Source organism: Apodemus sylvaticus, chromosome 1 (genome assembly GCF_947179515.1).
Source record: "Apodemus sylvaticus chromosome 1, mApoSyl1.1, whole genome shotgun sequence".
NCBI classification, from domain to species: Eukaryota; Metazoa; Chordata; class Mammalia; order Rodentia; family Muridae; genus Apodemus; species Apodemus sylvaticus.
In genome coordinates, this window is record NC_067472.1 from 86,848,586 (window position 1) to 86,870,679 (window position 22,094).

Below are 22,094 nucleotides of genomic sequence, written 5' to 3' on the forward strand. Positions count from 1 at the left end.
CCAACACAAAATTAGCTCCATGGTTTCTATGTGCTTCTTTGTTTGATAGCTTTGATTTGGGTTGGGTGGGGTTAGGTTTGATGGATCTTTCTAACCTTTTATTTTTCTTCTTACTGTTTATTATTATCACCATCATCATTATAGACCTTTATTAACAGGTACTTGTAGTTTGTTGACTTTTTTGAAAAAAAATCAAGTTGTAAACCTTATTACAAATTAAAAATGAAATTCTTAAAAATCTCAACTTGACGAGATATGAAACTATTTAAAACCTGTTTAAGGTGTATTGAGAGAAATCAGGCCTTTTTTTTTTTTTCTTAAAAAAAATATGTTTGTCATTACCAAAAAGAGACAACTTTAGGTAAAAAATAATAAAACCTCCATGCTGCATAGATAATTCTAATGTATCTGGTCAAGGGGCAAAAAACAAGCACTTAATTCTTCAGCTCCAATCTTTGTGCATTTCTTATTGCTGGAGTTTCACATTCATTTCTTCTTGTCGGATAAACAAACCAGATGATGGTAAAATGGTAAGCTGGTATTTTCTCAGCCCCACCCTGAAATTCTCAGCTGGTAGATGCCCTGTTTTTGTCTCTTTGCCATCCTGTGGTTCAGGGTTCTCTGGGCATCTGTGTCAGTAATTGAAGTTGCAGTGATACCGATGACGTTGAGGTGGCTGCTGACCTTGGGTCTCATCTCCTTGATTTTCTTTGTCCTCTTCATTGCCATCCTTTCTAGGCTGTCTTTGGTGAGGAGGACTCCTGCGGAATCGTGGTCTGTAACCCCATACATATTCTGTCTCACTGGTCTACCTTGCTCTCCTACACCCTGGTTGTCAGCACCCTCCATCACTTCTCCTTGCACAGGGGCATTGGAATACTGTGGTTGACTGCACAGGGTCTCCGCGCACATGGCACATAGTAAGGTGGGAACCTTCACCTGTTGGGCCTGGCCTCCAGGAGTGCTCTCCTAACCCTGTTCTTTTCCCCACTCTCACTATTCCAGTAATTTTTCTGGTAATTGCATGGAGGACGCCTACGACGTGGCTCTGCACCCTTTTCTCCTTCAACAACATCAAACTCCACAGTCTCTCCATCTCCTACACTGCCAAGGTACTTCCTGGGGTTATTCCTCTTTATGGCAGTTTGGTGTGCAAATACGTCTTCCTTGGAGTCATTCCTGTTGATGAAACTGTATCTGTTTCTTACATTGAACCATTTTACTATTCCCAAAACTTTCATTTTGATGACTTTTTGTCCCCGCTGGCAGCCTGCCAATGAGGACACCAGGGTCGCCACTACCCACACTGCTGTCAGTGGAGCCAGATACTGCTGCCAGTGGAGCCGGGCTTGGTGGCGGTGGTGCTGGAGTTGGGGGGGTGGGGGAGGGAAGGGGGACAAGGGGGTGTCTGCAGGGTCTTGACCTTCCTGCTCATGGTTGTGATGGTGACTGGGACCTACAGGAGACTGCTGAGACTCCTCCCAGGTGTACACTAGGCCAGTGGTGGTGGGGCTCTCCACCCTTACTGTTTTTTTAAGGTAGGGGAAGAGAGGAAAAGAAAGGCCAGGAAGGAGTAGTATCTAAAAAGAACTGGGAAAAGAAAAATATGAACAAAATATACTGTATGAAAATAAATAAACAAATAAGAAAACAAACTAGAAAGGGCTACTGGGAGTGTGGCTCAGTGATGTGTGTCTAGCATGCATAACATCCTGGGTTTCATCCCCTCCATCACAAAGTTGGGGAGGGGGGACGAAGAGGAAAAAGAATAGGGTATAACAGTGACATACAGCACGATGAACACCTGTGTTCTCAGCACTTGACAAGCAGAAGCAAGATAAGGAGCCTACATAGATATACCCGGTATCAAAACAGAGAGAAAGAGAGCAGAGACAGAGTATATGGGGTGGGCTTGACAGTCCATGAGCAGAGCCATTACCTCATCTATCAAGCCTCAAAGAAAAGTTCCTACCCAGCCTGCCTAGAAACAGGGGGTCATTGCAGTCTGAGCTTACTAGTGGGAGACTGGCTCACAAGTCCTGCACCTCCCAATGCTTCCTTATGTCCAAGGTCAGCACCAGGGGACGTAAAGGCTTTGCAGAGAAATTGAGAGAAAGTGTCCATTCCAGACTCTAAACCAGGAACCACTAAAATATTCTCAGACACCGGTTCTATGCAAAAGTCCACACAGCCCATAGAGAATTCTGACTCCTAGAAAAGAACCCTTGTCCCTGACCACAGCACCAACTGAGCTTTCTGCCAGCTATATGGATGCACTTTGAAAACAATTCCTTCAAAGACACCACCTTGAGTTCCACAGCATCAAACCATCCTGGCCAATGCCATTGAAGCAGAGAGACCAATGCCATGGGTGGGGAGGGGCCATGCACATGGCTCATTGAGCATGCAAAGGTCAGAGGACGATCTTCACATATCGGTCCCCACCCCTCCCCCTTTGTTGAAGGAAGGGTCTTTCAGCTATTGCTGACTCAGAAGCTTCTGGAGTCTTCCAGAGGGAGCATGCTGGGATTGTAGATGCTTGTGATGCTGTGTTCAGCTTTGTGAGTTCATGGACCCCAAACAAGCCCACCAGGCTTGTACAGCCAGCATTTTACTCTGAACAGTTTCCTCTGCAGCCTAGTTATCTCTGAATTAGAGGTAGTTTGCTACAGAGCAGTAAGTAGCTGATAGAATACTTACAGGCACCTGCTCCCCTTATTCCTCTGCAATTCTCTCTTCCCGGGGAGATGGTATCACTTCTAAAGTGGTAAAGCCACCCTTTCTCATCTACCCTTTCCAATGTTTTTATTGTAACATAAACTTTATACCACAGCTCTTGAGAACTGAAGCTTTTGAAACCATTAAAGAAAAAAATTGGCTTGCTCATATACAGCAGAAACCTTGGCTTTCAAAACCATAATCAGGTCTTTGGAAACTCTTGTTTTGAAACTCAAAAGCTAAGCCCTGACTTTTGTTCTCTGAGCACTCCTGAAGGGTCAGCCTGCCCAGAGGTGACATCCATGTGTGGAGTGTTGTGGCCTGGGAGTGAAGGTACAGGATAGGATGACAGGAACACTGGAATGCGCTGGGTCATCTACTAAAATATTACCTGCTAATTTTGCCAAAGTTGTTGTAGTTCTCCAGGATGGAAGAGCCTTTGCCTTCTTAAAGTCAAACTACATCAATTTTGAGTACTGTGTCACAGTAGTGGTGGGAAAGAAGCCCTCAGCTAGATGCAGGATACCCTCTAGAGCACTGTCCTCTACTCATGGGGAGCACGTAGAAGTTCTGAGCTCTTGGTTGTTCGAATATCTTCAGAGCATTTGTCAAGTCGGGGGCCTAACAGCCCCTGATGAGATGTATGTTATCTAAGTCACTCAGAAAATATTTCTTTTTTTGTAGTTGTTGTTAAGCAGTAGAGAGTGACTATGCCATACACTGTGGGCCACGAAGTTCCTGTTGCAATTATTCCATTTTGTCTTTGTATTATAAATGGAACCACAGACAAATTCTACAGTCACGGTTGTGTTACAATAAAATTGTATTGACGCAAACAGGCAGCAGGTCATACAACACATTGACTTTGAAAATCATAGTCTCTTAAATACTTGTGACTCTTTCATTCTGCCCCAGGTTGGGACATCTACCAAGGCTAGAACCTTGATTCAAGGGTGTGCTAGTAGTTGCCAACTTGACACAACCCTAGATGTATCTGGGAAGAGGAAATTGTAAATGATACAATGTCTCCATTAGACTGACCTCTAAGCATGCCCCTCCCCTCTCAAAGTTGTTCTTACAGCAATAGAAACCAAACTGAGATAACAGGGTTCAAAATCCAAAGTGATGTGTATATCTGCCTGTCACTGCTGTTAGGGAAGGTAGGGGTGCCAACCAGTCAAATGACCTCAGACTCTCCAGCCTTCCAAGATCCTAGGATCAAGTCCTCTATCTGATCTTGATTTCCAATGGTCTCTCTAGCATTTTCCACCAGACAGGGAGAACCACCACCTTTAAGTAGATTCTCTCAATTGTTCAGAAATGCAAGAGCTGGGCATCAGTTTAATACAGAAAAGGGGACACACAAAGGAATGATGAATTCAAACTTATATGCCAATACATCACACATGTACACACATTATCCTGTCAACTGACAGATTCTGTTTAAGCTGTTTCCTTGAATCTTATGTCTGCTGGGAGAGAGCAGTTGGTGGACACTAAGTCTTGGAACAAAGTGTCATTCAACTCAGTGTCTTCCCCCTTGTAAATGGACTGTGGGTATTTCTCAAATAAGAAATAACAGCCTGCAGAAGACCTGGTGGTGAAGTTCCTGGGAGTTGTTCTCAGTGGCTTATTAGCACCATAATGCCCAAAATTCCTGGTCATTTAGAAATTCTACAATGCTACTTAGCCATTCTGAGTGCCAGGAACTCACACATCAAACGAATAAATGGCAGTCTCTGAAGAGGCAGAGGACCAGCAAGATGCATGCATACATACCCAAGGAGGATGAGAAGCAGGCTCAGTCAGCAGAATAAAAGAAAGATCTGGAGAGGCATGGGCACAGGTTCTGAATATGACCCTAGGCCCTTCTGCAGACCTCCAGGGTTAACTAGGTGGTTCTCTGTGCCATTGGTATCAATTCAAATCAAAAGAATTTTCTTCAGTTTACTATAGATAGAACTACTTTTCCACTTGACAGTTGTAGTTGTGATCATTTAGGGCTTTATGTGAAGGAAATATGTCAGCTTTCTGTTATTAAATGAAAATGCTTAAGCTTATCAAATTATATGGAAGAACAGTTTAGCTTCAGCTCCAGTTGTGGTCAGTTGACTCCATTGCTTTTGAACCTATGATAAGGCAGAATATCACGGTAGGAGGATGTGACACAGAGGAAGTTCTTTGTCCAGTGTGTGTGTGAGAGAGAGAGAAAGAGAGACAGAGAGAGAGAGAGAGAGAGAGAGAGAGAGAGAGAGAGAGAGAGAGAGAGAAAGAGAGAGAGAGAGACTCTTCTTCAACAGTATGCTCTCAATGATCAAAAACTGTTCCTCCAGGTTCCCCTTCTTAGAGGTCCCACCCACACCTGATAGCTACATACAGAGATCTCACACATGGACCATTTGGGAATATATTTCAGATTTGACCCTATATCAGGACAAATTAAAGGAAAGATGGAGCCGGGCAGTGCTGGGGCATGCCTGCAATCCCAGCACTCTTCAAGGCAGAGGCAGGCGAATTTCTGAGTTTGAGGCCAGCCTGGTCTACAGAGTGAGTTCCAAGATAGCCAGGGCTATACAGAGAAACCCTGTCTCAAAGAAACCAAATTCAAACAAAAAACAAAAAAAAAGGAAAAATTGATGGGGAGATATGTACTTGAGGGAGAAGAATTTAGAAAGCAAGGGACTAGAACTGTAATTTGGTGTCTGTATGTAGCAGGTATGCTGATGACATTCTGAGGAGGCCCAAACTAAGATAGTGACAAGAAGAAATGCTAAGAGCCCCCTGCCAAGGAAAGGTCATAGCAAGAAAGACAAGCTCAGGGCAGCTTCTAGGAGGTACTGTGTGTCTATTCAAGCTTGTGCACTGTGCTGAGTTCTTTGGGAAGCCAGGGGAAGACAGACGGAGGGGTCTGACACCTGTTCCATCATACCTCCACCCTGAAGTGGTACACCTGCCTATCTCACCAAAAGGCTCAAGCCATACACAGTAAAGTCAGCCTTGGGGATCAGTCACAAGTGGTGTGCCATGCTTACTTCTTTTTAAATACTTTTATTAATTTTTAAGAGTTTTATACAATATGTTTGGATCACATTCATCTCCCACTTCTCTTCCCAGGTCCACTTTCTCCGCCTTCACCTCCCTGCCCATCCAACTTCGAATTTTCTTCTATTTTGTTTTATTAACTCATAGAGTTCTGTGTGCTACCCAAGTACTCTTGGGAGTAAGCCTGCCCTGGCATGTGGTCAACCTACCAGAAGTTATGACTCTCCCTCTCCTTCTTCCAGCAGCTCTCAAGTTTGATAACTCCTCAGCTAGTAGTAGGACTTCGTGTCCACCTCTTCCTACCCTGCAAAGTTGGAATTGTATTTCATTTGAGCTTATGCATGTGTTGTGCATGGTGTTATAAGCACTGAAAGTTCATATACACAACTGTCCAGCTGTGTCTAGAAAACAGTTTCTTTGAAGTCATCCACCATCTCCAACTCTGAGAATTTTTCTTCCCCTTCTCCTCAGAGACACCTGGGCCTTGTGAGAAGGAGTGATGTGCGTGCCCCATTCAGGGCTGAGTAGTCCATGGCAGATCTCTATTTAGCACTAGTTTCCTCCAGCTTTAAGCTTATTCCCTTGCTAGTGATGGCCTGTCCACTTCCCCATGTTGATTCAAGTTCAGGTGTAGCTCTCAGCCTCTTACCACAAACCAATTGTCTTCTCTATAACTTTTTTATTGCCATCCATTACTTTCTGTTACCTTCCTATTGCTATGACAAAACACCTTGTCCTTATATATAAATAAGGTAATTTATATAAAAAAAAAAGTCTAATTGGGCTTATGGTTTCTGAGGAGAAGAGGCCATGACACGGAAGCAGGAACAGCTGAGAACTCACATCTTAATCCACAAGCAAAAAGCATAGAGAGCACACTGGACATGGCACAAGTGTTTTGAAACCTCAAAACCCACTCCCAGTGGCACACCCTCTTCAACAAAGCCACACCCCTTAATCCTTCCCAAATCATTTCACTATCTAAGGAGCAAGTATTCAAACCTCTGAGCATACAGAGGCCATTCCCATTCAAACCACCACACCAGCTGTAAGATCCCTGCCAGGAGTCTCTTCTGCACGCTTCGGTTCACTGTCGTTGCTTGCTTGGACTATTGCAGTGTTCTCCTAATCCATCTGTCTCCACTGCTCCCTTCCTTTTCCAAATAACAAGCAGCGATCTGTTAAAAAAAAAAAAAAACAAAAAACAAAAAAAACCACCTAATGTTGGATGCTTAAAAACCTCAATGGCCTTTCTCAGAAAAAGGAATAAAAAATGGAGCATCCTTGTCACTGCCCAAGGTTGCTCACATGACCTGGCTTGACCATACTCCTCTAGCCATATTGTCTTTATCTTTTAAATACAGAGTCTCTCAAAAAAAAAAAAAAAAAAACTAGAACTCTCTAAATAAGCTAAATCAACAGGCCAACAAGCTCCAGGCATCATCCTGTCTCCAACTTCCCAGGGCTGGGATTACAGACACATACTGTCACACATGTTTTGTTTTGTTTTTTACATTGGTTCTGAGGGTCAAATTCAGGTCCTTATACTTATGATGTAAGTGCTTTGCCCACTGAGCCACATGTCCAGCCCCCACATTGTCTGTCTTTCTGTTCTTTGATTGTTTCTAGCTAGTTTCCATCTCATGGACTTTCCTTCTGTTAGGGAGGCTCCTCCCCAGATTCGTTATCCTACTTTGTTGTCTTTATAATGCTAACTACTATGTGAAAATATCTCCTTTATTCATTCACTTCTGTATTTATTATCACCAAGACTATAAATTCCAAGAAGGCAGAGACCTTGTCTGTCTTGTTTAATGCAATGCCTCTAACCCCTAGAGCAATGTCCAGACATCCAAAAATTATTTTCTCACTGCCATGTGAGTGAGTGGGTACTAAAAGGTCAAGGTACAAGATGGTTTAGAAACCTAGAATAACTGAAAAGCCACAGCATCCAAATCACTCTGAGTTCAACCAGCATCAATTAAGTGAGCTCTGGTTAGCAGGCACCTCAGAGAGCAGAGTACCACTGGGCCTTTTCTGACTCTGGAACACATTTGGTCCAGAAATCTTTCTATGGTTCTGCCAACTAATAGTATCTCTATTACTCAGTATCCTGGCCTGAGATCCCCAGGTGACTCGATGGAAGATACCATGTCCTTGGGAAGGTGGTCAGGGAGCACAAAATCACTTAAAGTCCCTGAATTATGTGGACATTTCTAGCCCTGAACCCCCATCCTCAGCATTTATGAAATATTCATCAGTGGCCGGAGTCTACCACCTCTGACTCTTCCCTGTAGCTCCATCACATTGGCGTGTGCCTAATGTTTCAGGGTCTCTTGGTGAGAAAGAAGACAAAGCAAGTTTTAGTAAAGGAACAAGATGCCTCAGTAAGTCAAAGGGAAGACATTGAGGCTGAGGCTGTGAGGCTGTTAGTAGAGTTCTTGTCCAGCATGCATGAAGCCCTAGGTCTGAATCCAAGTGCTATATAGAACCCCACTTGGTGGTGCTTGCCTGTAATCTCAACGCCTGTGAAGGGAAGTCGGGAATATTAAGAAGTCAAGGTCATCTGGAGCTATATGATAAGTCTGAAGCCTGCCTGGGTGCATAAGACCCTGTCACAAGAGAAGGAAAGAGAGCATGGAGAGTGATGGGTGCCACCTAGGCTGGCCACCAAGCTCTGCTGTGCTTCAAGAAATGCGCATGAGCTCATCCTGCTAAGCCCTGTCTTTGCTCCCTCCAGACACAGATATATATCTAGGGAAGGGTCTAAAGAAGAAGGTCAAAAAAGAAAAGAAGGATGGGGCAGAGAAGGGGAAGAAACAAAAGAGAACTCCATCAAAGGCCCAAGAAACACGTTACTGCCCTTTGGTGCATGTCTATCCTCCACCGCTCATGTCTATGGTGTAGAATAATCACTGTTCTCTGCAGAAATGGCTCCTATAATCTGTTCCTTTTGTGAGAACCTAAGGCTATGGTCTCCAAACCCCTTAACTGCACACCCTATTAATAAAATGTTCCTGACATGTCTCCTAAGAAGCCCTGCCAGAGCCACACAAATATAGAGGTAAATGCTTGCAGCCAACCATTGGACTGAGTGCGGAGTCCCCAATGGAAGAGTTAGAGAAAGGACTGAAAGAGTTGAAGGAGTTTGCAAGCCCATAGGAAGAACGACAATATCAACCAACCAGACCCCCCACAGAGCTCCCAGGGACTAAGCCACCAACCAAAGAATACACATGGAGGGACCCAGGGCTTGAGCTACATGCATAGCAGAGGATGGCCTTATCTGGAATCATCAATGGATGGGGAGGTCCTTGGTCCTGTGGAGGCTTGATACCTTAGCATAAGGGGAGGCTAGAGTAGTGAGGCAGGAATGGGGGAGTGGGTTGAGGAGCACCCTCATAGAGGCAAAGAGAAGGCCCTCAAAGGGAATGGGGGTTGCAGAGGAGAAACCGGGAAGGGGGACAACATTTGAAATGTAAATAAATAAAATAACCAATATAAAAGAGAGAGATGTCTTAATTACCTAACCCCCCAATAAGCAACCAATTAGCAAAAAAATAATATCTTCTTAAGCATGGCTCAAAAGCTACTTGGCCAGCAAGTGTTTGGGAAGGGGTATGCATGTGTGCATGTTTCTGTGGGCAAGTGGTATGCTTGCCCCCATTGCATATACAGGAGCTCATTTGCAGGCCAAAGGTCAGTGTCAGATGGCTTATCATTCTGCATGGTATTTGTCTGCAATAGGTCTTTCACTGAACCTGGAGAACACCAATTTGGCAGTACCAACCAACCAGCAAGTTCCGGGGATCCTTCTATGTGAGGAGATCTCTTCAGCATGAGGATTACAGGCATTCACCACCAAGCCAGGATTTTTTTTTTTTGGGGGGGGGGGGACGGACTGGGAATCCAAATTATGGTCCTCATACTTGTATAGCAAGTATTTTGTTAAATGAACCTGTCTTAGTCACTGTTCTATTGCTGTGAAGAGACACCATGACCAAGGCAGCTCTTATGAAAGAGAGCATTTAATTGGGAGCTTGCCTACAGGCTCAGAGAGTTAGTCTGTATCATTATGGCAAGGAGCATGGCAGCATGTAGGCAGGCATGGTGCTGGAGAAGTAACCTAGAATTACATCCTAATCCACAGGCAGCAGACAAGAGAGGGGAAAGGGAGAGAGGACAGAGGACGGGAGAGATCAAGCACTGGGCCAGGTGTGACACCTCCAAGGACACCGCCAGTGACTCTCTTCCTTCAGGAAGGCCATCCCTGCTCCACCAAAGACTCACCTTCGAATCCTTCTCAAATATTGTCACTCCTCAGAGACTAAGCATTCAAATGTATGGGCCGATGGGGGCCATTCTCATTCAAACCACCACAGAGTCCCTTCATGGATTATGAAATCTCCAGCAATTCACCACTGAGGTTCTCTACATTGATATTTGATGGTCAACTGGACTACATTTAAATCCACATAAGGGATACTTTTGGGTGTGTTCATAAAGGTGTTTAAAGATGATCAACTAAGGGAGGACCAAACTCCCTGAATGTGGGTGGGACTAGTCCAGGGACTGAGAGCTGTGGCAAAAACACAAGTAGAAAAGGAGACAATGAGCTCTTTCCCTGCTTCCTGGCAAACAGCATGTCAAGAGCCTCCTCTGTCAAAGGCTCCTGCCATCATAATATTCCACACAGGCATGTGGGGTCATGAGGCCATGGGCCAAACCCTCTGAAACAGCCAAAATAACTCCTTCTTCTCTGGGGTTGCTTCTGTCCCTTAGGTGCCATCCTGAGCCATGCTGAGGAACACACTAGAAACACAGTTCAGGTAAAGGAGGGCTGAGCATCACTGTGGCATTGTCTACCATTCTGTCTCCCCTAGAGCTTTGTGCTTCCTCCAGGAATTGGTCCTCTACCAGTTCCTTCCACAAGATTTCCATATTATCTGCCACATTCTTTGACCTCAAGCCACAACTGATTGATTCTGGAGCAGGCACCTGATCACAACTGGATCAATGAGACAATAGGGGTGGTTTTGTGTTGTTGGTGGTGCTGGTGGGGTGAAGGTTGGTTGGTTGGTTGGTTGGTTGGGTTTTTGTTTGTTTGTTTGTTTTTTGGTTGGTTGGTTGGTTGGTTGGTTTTAGGTTTTGTTTTTAAAGCAACAGAATGCAGAGGGTGGTGACTTTCATCTGGCAAGTGTGACCATGATTTTCTAAAGTCAACACCAATGGCTGCCATGCTTCTTGTGACACAGAGTAAATTGTCCATCATAAGCAAACTAATGACACTTGGGAGGAAGCCACAACAAGAGGCCACTGGTCATATTTCCCATATTCTACCGAGTCTCCTGCCAACCCTTCTTGCAATGTGGTTAACTTGAATTCTATTTGCCACCAAAATCCTACAAACCTATCAACTTAAATTTCCCATGACTCACAACCATACAACAGGCTCATGGGCCTTAGTTTCCAGAAACGAATCTGTACCAATTCTAGCTTCTTCTTCTTTTCCTCCTTGATTTGTCACCATTCTGAATTTTCTGTTGTGTATCAACAGATCTCTCAGACTGGGAGATGATTTAGATGAGATGTCTGAGACTTCTTCTGGTCCCAAATTTTAGTTTTTAATATCAGTGGCCTTGAAGAGCCTTGAGAAATAGGTGAGGTTCTCAAATGTTATAAGACAAAAATCATTTTCAGGATGGTGTTATCAATAAAATACAAAGTGTCACACTGTCCTATCACTTATTTTAGTAAAACAAAAATGTCCCCTGTTTGTTATAATCTGTGGTTCAGAGCTTTGGTAGAACCAAAATTACGTCATGTTATCAAGCATGATTCAAAGCTCTAGGGCTGAGTGTGTAGCTCAGTTGGTAAGGTGCTTGCCTGTTGTGCTTGAAATGCTGGACTCAATCTGCAGCACAACATAAGCGGGCAGGACGGTGCAGACCTGTAATCCTAGCACTCAGGAAGAGCAAGAAGATCAGAAGTTCAAAGTCATCTTTGGTCACACAGGGAGGTTGAGGCCAGCCTTAATAACATTACACCCTGTTTCAAAAACAAGAGGGATTTTCTGATTTTATAAACTCATTTTTCTCCTCATGATCTCCGAAGATCTGGACCTCCTATTGACTATTTTTGTGGTGCTAGGAACTGAATGTGGGCCTTGTACATGCTAGGCAAGCACTCTAGAATTCTACCAAAGAGCTATAGCCCCCAGATACAGGTTGGTTATCTTTTAAAGGAGGTTTCATTAGTGTAATGACCCCAAGCCAAATTATCTTTGCAGAACAGGGTCTTAACTAACCAATCAGTAGATGATGTGTGAGGAGAATATCAGTGTCTCCTTCTCCCTGAAAGATGACAGGTTCAGTTGGAATGAAGGTCCTCCTCCTGGGGAAAAGCTTCCCCTCATGGGTTTCTCAGTCTGGCTGGAGGATTCACACCCCTTTCAGTCATTCACCCTTGCTATAGCCAAAGTCAGCAAGAGAGTGTCCCAGGCACAGGCTGTATGATTTACTCCCTCCTTTATCAGGTGACTCAGAATATATCTGGCAGGTCCTGAAGTTGCTGCTAGTGATGAGGAATGTTCTGTGTGAGCATTGCAATGACTCAGTGGTTGAGAGCACTGGGTGCTCCTGCAGAGGCCTGGATTAGGTTACCAGCACCTCTATGAGCTCTCACAATCACTCTGTAACTCCAGGTCCTGGAGATCCAGTGCCCTCTTCTAAGCACCATAGGCACCATGTAGTGCATAAATACACATGCAGGCAAAGCAATCACAGTAGATAGATAGATAGATAGATAGATAGATAGATAGATAGATAGATAGATAGATCTTTTTTAAAACTTGTTCTGCAAGTGAAAAGATAATAGATACTTCAGACTTTGAAGGCCACAGAATCTCCATTGTGACTGTCTGAACACGCATGGCTGTATCTACAGCCATGGACAGTAAGTAAGCATGTGAGCATGGGTGTGTGCCAATAAAACTTTACTAACAAGTACAAGTGGTGGGCTTGATTTGACCAAGGGAAGAGGTTTGCGGATTGATCCCTGCACTAAAGCATGTAGGGAAAGAGGTTGTGTGTGCCCTCCCCAACTCCTGCTCACAGAGAAGCCATTTCCCAGGATTCTGAATTAGTTAATGCCTAAACATGGTTGACAAGACACTTGAAAATAGAAGCCAACCAAGGATATTACCACAGACTCTTGAGTTTCTCCAGCAACAGTTTTGAGGACCCAGTCCCCACCAAACAAGCTTTCCATGAGTCCAGGAGCTCTGGGATCGGACAAGCCTGGCACCATCTCCTCACTCCCAGCTCAGCCTAGAAACAGAGCCTGGGTTAGCCACATTCACTTCCCAGCTTCCCCAGCACTTCCATTTCCATGTGCCCAGCCTCTGCCGATCTAAAGATGGGCCCCTGATCTCAAAAGCTTGGAGACATTTTTTTTGTTTTATTTCCTCTCCTTTGGCTCCTGGCTAACCTAGAAGGCAATGATTGCGCTTTTGCTCTCTGAAAGCAAACAGTGCTGAAAAACATTTCTGGCTGGGCCTGAGCAGTTCTTAAAGATGATGGCCTTTCCTGGCTCTATTGGAAGAAATAATGAGGTTAGCAGAAAAAGCACTTTGCTTTGAGAGTGAACCTTTCAGCAATACTGGGCCTGAGCTGATGGATGGTGTGTGCATGGAGACAGAGGAGTTTGCATGGATGGCATGTGCTTGGAAAGCAGATGCTGTGTTTCTGGAAAGCAGGTGATGTGGACATGGAGAGTGAGTGTCGTGTGTTTGGAAGTAGAGGTGTTTGCACCAATGTCATGTGCTTAGGAAGCAGATGGTGATGCCAGAGAGTGGTGGTGAACTCCTTTAATTCCAGAGCTTGGGAGGAGACAGAGGCAGGTGGATCTCTGAATCTAAGGTCAGCCTGGTCTACAGAGCATGAGTTCCAGGACAGCCAGGGCTAACACTGTGAAACCCTATCTCATAAAAACAGACAAACAAAAAAGGGTGCTGTGTGCACGGATGGCATGTGTGGATGATGTGTGCCTGGGTGGCATGTGTGGATGATGTATGCCTGGAAAGAAGATGATGGTGTGTGTGTGGATGGTATGATCCTGGAAATCATATGGTATATGCCTGGAAGGCAGATGGTATGTGCACAGAGAGAAGAAAGAGCATACATGGATGGTGTGTGCATGGACAGCAGATGAATGTGCATGGATGATACACACACAAAATATGTGTTGGGCATGGACATTAGATGAGAATGCATGAAAGGTAAATGGTCTTCATGGAACGACAAATGGAATGTGTATGGAAAGATGAAATGTTCAGAAAAACTAGGTAGCACTTACATGAAAGCAGATGGTGTGTGTGTGTGTGTGTGTGTATGTGTGTGTGTGTGTGTGTGTGTGTGTGTGTGTAAGAAGGTAGATGCTCTGTGTATCAAAGTCAGATGGATCATGCATGGAAATCATATGGTATGCATGTCCATAGAGAGCAAGTAGAAGGTGCATAGACTTCAGATGATGCATGCACAGAAAGCAGGTGGAGTTTGCATAGGTAGTAAAAACACCTGGAGAAAAGATAGTATGATCGAGGATTGTATATGTGCCTATGAGGCTGATATTTGTGTGCATGGATATATTGTTGTGTGTATAAGCATGAGTGTGTGTGTAAAACAGAGGGCAGATATTCAGAAGACAGATGGAATAAAAATAGTGTGTGCATAGATAAAAAGGTGATGTGCACATAGAAAGTATATGGTTTGTTCATAGAAAATATATGGTCTATACATCAAAGCTGGATGGCACATGCATGAAAAGATTATTGTGTGTACCTGGAAACAGATAGCATGTGCATGGAGACAGATGGTGTGTACATGGAAGCAGATGGTGTGTGCACAGAGACAGATGCTGTATTCGTGAAAGCATATGGTGTGTTCATGGAAGTAGATAATGTGTTCATGGAGGCAGATGGCCTTGTGAATCAAAATTGGATGGTGTACGCATAGAAAGCAGATGATGCATGCATGGAACACAGGTGATGTGTTGATGACAAGCAGTTTTCCCTGTCAGCTGCAATGGATAGAGAGAGAAGAGAAGGTGGAGAGAGGAATGCAGGAGATCGTGGTGAGGGCAGCCTTCCATACCTGATTGTGTGGATATACACCACAACTATGTTCCATACAATGCAAATCATAATAAGTATGATAAAGCTGAATGCCACACAGTGGCATTAATGAGATGATAATAAATGTATAGAAACATAAGTGCTTTGGTATTTTCCAAACTTGCTTATCAAATCTAGTGATTCTCAGGATCTGTCCTGGCTGCATTTTAATGAACAGCCAAGTGATCTCAGACAAGTTGGGGACAAACGGTCTTCACATCGTCTCTCAAATAGTAACTATGAGACAGATACTCTTATCTTTATATTGTACATGGGTAAAAACCAAAGCACAGAGAAGCCATGGTGTTTTGGTGTACCACACAGCTGGGAATTCAGAGTTTTTCTCAAATTCAAGTCTGTTTGGCTCCAAACCCTAGAATGCGTGTCCCAGTTTTGAGCCACCAATGATGAGCCATAGTCCTTTTCAATGTCTTTATCCACTCAATAGCCCATGAAGTTAAATACTACTATGAGAATAACAGGACAGAGACAGGGATTTGAATCCAGCTCCACCCACCTCTTGCCTCTGCTCTCTCCTACTCTCCTCAGTCTTTTCTTTTCCCATGTTTGCACTGCTTACCTGAACTTGCACAACTTTCTCCAACACGTGCCACAAAATGAGTTAGCAGGGCTTTTGAGAGCACCTCCTTCTCTGGGTGGAGAACAAGAACACTGTTCATGTGTGGAAGGCAAAGCAAACCAAAAGACAATGTGTCTGATTCAAGTTCTGCTCATGGAATAGGTGACCAACTTGGATCTCCATCATGGAGATGTCAGCAGGAGCCTGTCTTAGTTCTTACTAGTTGGGTTCCTACAAGAATAGAGTGTAGGTGGACTAAACATTGGCTTTGCAGAATTCTAGGGGCTACAAGTAAAAAATAGGGTAACAATAGCCAAGATGGCAGGATTCTGGTGAAGTCCCTTATAGTTTAAATGTGTCCCTTATAAGCTCATGAGGGTGGGGGCTAGTAAGATGGCTCAATGGTTAAAGCATTCGGCATATTCAAGAGGAGCAGGATCAACCCAGGCAGGTGTGGTGACCTACCTACAATCCCAGCACAAGAGAGGCTGAAGTAGGAGGTCCTTGGGGCAAGCTCACTCACTAGATGAGTCAGTTTGGTAAACTCTAGCTTCACCAAGAGATCCTGCCTCAATAAATAGAGTAGTTGAGGGAGACACTTGACATCAACTTTGTCACACAAACACACATGTGCCCACACAGGCAAACCGGAATACATACACTTTATATAGCATTTTTTCTTAAATAAAATATCCCATTCTGAAGGAAATCATTAAAACTCAAGAAGTGCAAACAACTCACAAATCTCAGGAAGTCCCTGAAACCAGATTCACAAGGACCTTTCCTTCCCAGCAGTTATACAAGAAGTAAGGACTGCTGAGGAGACTTTACAACATGCAGAACTTCCTAGAAGTCATTCAAAGAGCCTTGAGGTTCCAGCTTTCATCTCCTGTCACCCACTCAGGGATGGCCTTTTGCTGATACAGCTACTTTGGGGTCATTCATGCTCCTGTAAATAACTCCAATAAACTCACTAAGTTGAACATTAGTGGTATTATTACTTTGATCTGTCATTGGTTCTTTTATCTGGGGTGAGGAGTCATTTTTCATGTCTCTCCAAATATAGTGTTAAACAGCAATACACACACACACACACATACACACGTAAGCATGCACACATGCACATATGCACACATGCAAATTAAAAAAAGTTCATATGTGGAAAGCCTAAGCCCCAAATTTGTTTGTTAATCATATTTGACAGTTGGGTCTTTGGAACATAAGTTTAGATAGACCACAGGTGGTCAGAGCCACACGATGCCACTGCTAGATTTTTAAAAATGTAAAGAAATACCCAAACTGGTATACCCTCTCTGTCTTATTTATCATGTTCTGATGCGAGAGGAATGCCTTCCTGCTCACTGACTTACATTAGCAGCTTCCAGAACTATAAGCTACAAGATGTCTATTCTTTGTAAGTTAATTATCACAGGTACTCTGCTGCAGCAACAAAAACAGATTAAGAGCCCTCTTCCTTGTTTACATATGTCTGCCTGTCATCCTACTGAATCCTTCCATAGCGGGGAGGCAAAGAAAGCTCTAAGCCTCTTCTTCTAAAGGCATTAATTCTACTCGTGAGGACCTCAACTTCATGACACTAAAGTCCCACCTCCTAATGCCATCACATTTATAGTTGAGATATCAACATTTGAGCTAAAGGAGACACCAATTCTCATTTCACAGAGGCAACAGTAGAGGCACCCTGTCTAGATTTCTTTCACAAGGTTCCCAGCTGGGATCCATGCCCAGTTAGGCTAGATTCTGGCCCACCTCTAAGCCTCTGTGGCAGCACTGACAGAGATGTTACCAAGGGAAGACTCACCCTCACTGTGGGACAGTGCCATCCCACAGCCTGGAGTCATGGAGAGTGGGAGGTGAGCACCAGAATTCATCTCTCTGCTTCTTGACTGTGGAACACTATGACTGTCTGCTTCACGTTCCTGATGCCATAGCTACGGTCACTCTCACCATCATGCCTACTCCTCTATGACAGACCAGGCACAAAATACACAAACTGAAGTAAACCTTTGAAATCTTCCTCCAACCAGATCCATTAGCTCTACACAAAATGAGGCCTCACAAAATGTTTTTCAGCTCACTAGAAGCAGGTGGTCAACCAAGCAGAGGGTTTTCTGAGGACTTAGGGCTGGCGCCACAAGTTTCTCATGTAAGGTCAAGTGGAATGAACTCACTGGATTGTGAGCACTAAGGCAATGGGCAACTTAATGAGCCTGGAGCTCACACTCAGGAGAGGATAAATTCATTATCTATAGCCATGTCATACATTAGCAGAAAACTTTACTACTTAAAAGCATCTCATACTCAGTATCTCATAATTCTGTGATTCAAGGAATCGGGCCAGGATATGGCTGGCTTCTTTGCTTAAGAATTTGTTACAGGCCACAATTAAGGTGGTGCATGAAGCTGGAGTCCTATCTGAACGCTTAACTAAGGAAGGGTATGCTTCCAACCTCATATGGTTGTTGGTGAGATTCAGTTCCTCAAGGGATGCCGGGCTCAGCTTTGGTTCCTACCTGGGTGTTGGCCAAGGGTTCCCCAACTACTTACCATAAGGATATAATCACGTGGTTAATTGCCTCCTCAAATCACACCATCTGAAAGGGCAATAGAATAGGGAAGTCACAATCTAAAATCAGAGTGACATCCTATGCCGAAGGTCAGATTCTGTTGGCTATAAGCAGAGTAGGTACTCAATGGGCAGGAATTTCAAAAGGACAAAAGTACCAAGCGTGGGAGAGCTCTGGGAGGCTGTCACAGTGATAAAGTTACTAAGCCAGAAAAATATGCACATTGTACATTAGCAATAGCAAACACAGGGAGAAATACAGAAGGGATGGTGTCTTGTTTCTTTTCTCGTTGCAGTGACAAAACACCCTGGTGAAAAACAAAACCCAACTTGAGTGGAAACGAATTTATTTAGCTCACAATCCTATGTTACTGTCAGTCACTGCAGAACAGTCAGGGCAGTGAGGGCTTGAAGCTTCCAGTCAGCACATCCACAGTCAAGATCAGAAAACAGTGAGTTAATGCGCTGTGTAAGCACTCGTCTCCCTCTCTCCTTCTCATTCCCTCCAGAACATAGACCATGAAATGATGTTGCCACATACAGGGTGGGTCTTCCCACCTCAGACCAGTTAAGAAAATCCCTCACAAGCATGCCCATAAGCCAGCCTGCCCTAGACAAGTCCTCATTCAGACTTCCTTCCCAGGTGATTCTAGATGCGGTCACAGATAAAGAACCTAGAGATGTAATTTATTTCTTACATGGCTGGCTGGGGATGGAGCTCCATGCTTGCTGTACTGGCTGGTTTTGTGTGTCAACTTGACACAGGCTGCAGTTATCACAGAGAAAGGAGCTACAGTTGAAGAAATGCTTCCGTGAGGCATTCAACTGTAAGGCATTTTCTTAATTAGTGATCAAGGTGGGAGGGCCCATTTTGGGTGGTGCTATCCCTGGTAGTTTTAGGTTCTATAAGAAAGCAAGCTGAGCAAGCCAGGGGAAGCAAGCCAGTAAGTAACATTCCTCCATGACCTCTGCATCAGCTCCTGCTTCCTGACCTGCTTGAGTTCTAGTCCTGACTTCCTATGGTGATGAAGCGTAAACTGAAGAAACCCTTTCTTCTCCTACTTGTTTCTTGGTTGTTTCTTGGTTGATGTTTGTGCAGGAATAGAAACCCTGACTAAGACACTTGCTAAGCAAGCCTCTACCATTGAGCCAGCCCTTGATATATAAGAGTGGTTAGTGAAGTAAGAATGTAGCATTTTGGTACATCTTTCTCCAGGGAACTGGCTGGGTGAATGGATGGAACTGAAAAAGATCATATTGAATGAGGTAGCCCAGACCCAAAAAGTTGCATGTTCTCTATCATCTGAGGTTCCTAGCTCCAAATCTTCAAATGTGAACATATAACCTGGAGTAACTGCAGAAACCAGGAAAGCAAAGCCAGGGGGTCAGGGAGCAACAGGGAGGGAAACAGCAGACTACAAGTGACCTGAAGAGAACCTGGGAGGGACAGGAGGGGAGCTCTAATTAGGGCTAGGAAGGGAATAAAGACAGGAGCATGAAGGAGGAAAAAACAACAGTAACGATGTCTGAAAAAGTCATTAGGAGGTAGACTATTAATTGTCAACCCAGAAATATCTATAACATGTGTAAGTTGGTTTAAACATACATATATATAGTTTAAATGAAATTTTCACATCAGCATAAGAAGCTCTCTTTTGAGTTCTTGAGTTTGAGTTCTCTTGAGTTTGTCCAAAGGACTCCCAAAACATTATAGGCTATTGCTTTTGCCCTTGATTTATGAAAACATTGTGTATCTTGGACACTGGGCCAAGAGAACCTAAGCTAGATATGACCTGAAAACCTCATCTCTGAGGACTAGTTTCCATGGTACCAGAATGTGCCGTACAAGCTTCCCAAGGAGGAAAGCAACCAACTCAGCTGTGATATCTATGAGCCACAACAATGACCAGCATGCCAAAATAACTCTACACATATCTTGGTGATAACCAACAGCTCTGTAATTGGACTTAAAGTCCACTCAAAAAGAAGAAAGCATGCTTAGAACTGTAAATCTAGCCAACTGCTAAGGGCTAGTGATATCATTGATCTTGGAGAAGAACCTATAGTCACCACATCTCTATGACAGTATTGATCCCTAACTACATTATAAATATTTATTTTTACACCAACAGATAAGTGTAGTCCTCGCCCTCATCAAAGAAACTTATCTTTGCAACACATAGAGAACATGTTTCATTGGGCACAATACAACACAACCATTGCACCTAAGACTCTCGGAGCATTGCAGACAAAGGGGCAGAAGGAGGGTAAGATCCAAAGGAACAGGAAGTTTCCTGTGAGATTGCATGCCCCCAAAATGCAAGAAAATACATATGAAATGTCACTGACATGAATGCCTAAATATGATCTGAACAAGCATGACATCATTAGATATGCTAATATGGAAAGCAGAAAGCTCAGGAGGCCCCAACCTTAGACAAAGAACTACAGAAAACTAAGGAATGCTGAGAATGGGAGAAATAGCCTTTCTCAGGGAAGGGCACATCAATCGATTATCCAATACCAAATGGTCAGCCTTGACAATATATACAAATGAGGAACATTATATAGACTGAACAGTTGTGTTAACATATTTAGGACTATATATATTTGTACACACGTGTGTATGTTATGAAAACAATAATTAAAAAGAAGCCATGGACTTGAAAAGGAGCAAGGTGATGTTATATGAGGGGGAGGTTGGTTGGAGGAAAGGGAAGGAAGAAGTTATGCTGTAATCTCAAAAAATAATTTTAAAAAAGACTGTTAATGTAAGAGAAAACAGAGAATGTGACATTTCTGCAAACACAGAAGGAAAGCTGGGATGAGCTTGGCTGATAAGAGAAGACAAAGTTTACCAACTGAGGATGGAGAAGGAATTCACATCAAGTGCAAAGGCCCTGGGCTAGGGATGGAGCTTGTCCCTGAATAAGGACGAGGCAGTGGGAAGCCAGACTTTACTAGCTTCATGCCTCCAGGATTCCACCTTCACCCTGCATGAGAGATAAATGAGAGGCAGGGACAAATTCCTGGCACAGGAGAAGCCTGCAGTTTTCTGCTTCACTCCACCTCTTTTCTTGCCAAAAAGGACAACAAGAAAGGCTGGTCCAGATGACCATCTGGGACTGGGCGGACAGAAATGCATACAGGACATTGTGCTTCCAGAGGTTGCTTGGGTTGCCTTGGCAACAGGGGCTTCCAAAAACCTCCCCAGAGACTCCTCAGGCAGAAGTGGGCCTGGCTCATTTCTTGTAACCCAGCAGCATGTGGACATTAAAAAAAAAAATCAATTTATCAGAACAAATGGTCCTCCAGCCTCCTGTTTCTCCTCTGCTTAGAGCTATATACAGTGCAGTGCTCACCAGATCTTGGGGTGAGTGTGCCTATCAGTCTTAGTGGGAAAGGGTCTTTTGTGAGGGGGAATTGTGTAGTCTGAACCATACTTTATAGAGGAAATAATCGAAGTCATATGGTGTACTTTTGAGGTTCAAATCCCATCTCTGCCTCTTCTTGCTGTGTGATATCAGCCAGATAACTTAATTCTCTGAGCTTTTGGTTCACTTCAGAGAACTAAGCAAAGTGATGTGTCTTGTGCTCAAGACCTTCTCACATGTGGAAACAAGCTTTCTGCATACTCCATCTTGACTCCTCCTCAGCTTCTCCCTAACCCACCTCCCTCACCTCCTTCGACTCATTTTCCCAGTTCCTCTCTTCTAATTCTCTTTTTAAAGAAACACAACATGTAGTGGATGCAAGTGTCTGATAAACATGGGAAGGGGGTTCAGCTTACCCTAAGACATAAGGCACACTGTCCCTTGGGACCCAAACCTACACATATTTCGATACATTCCCTGTCAATCCTTGATCCTTCAAGTCCCATCAGTCTCCAAACAAGCTCTTTGTAAGCACTGCCAGTGAGCTGAGTGCTGCAGACACTTTGCAAGCTGTGCTCTGGATGAGCTTACCAAGAAAGAGTGGACCCCTGGAATCTGCGA

The 22,094-nt window shown here is 43.9% G+C and overlaps 1 pseudogene; it reads right to left on the reverse strand.

Annotated features, from left to right (window-relative positions):
- Positions 1-466: 466 nt before the first annotated feature.
- The window catches only part of LOC127680498 (Y-box-binding protein 1-like), a 41,218-nt pseudogene continuing 19,590 nt past the window's right edge, over positions 467-22,094 (reverse strand).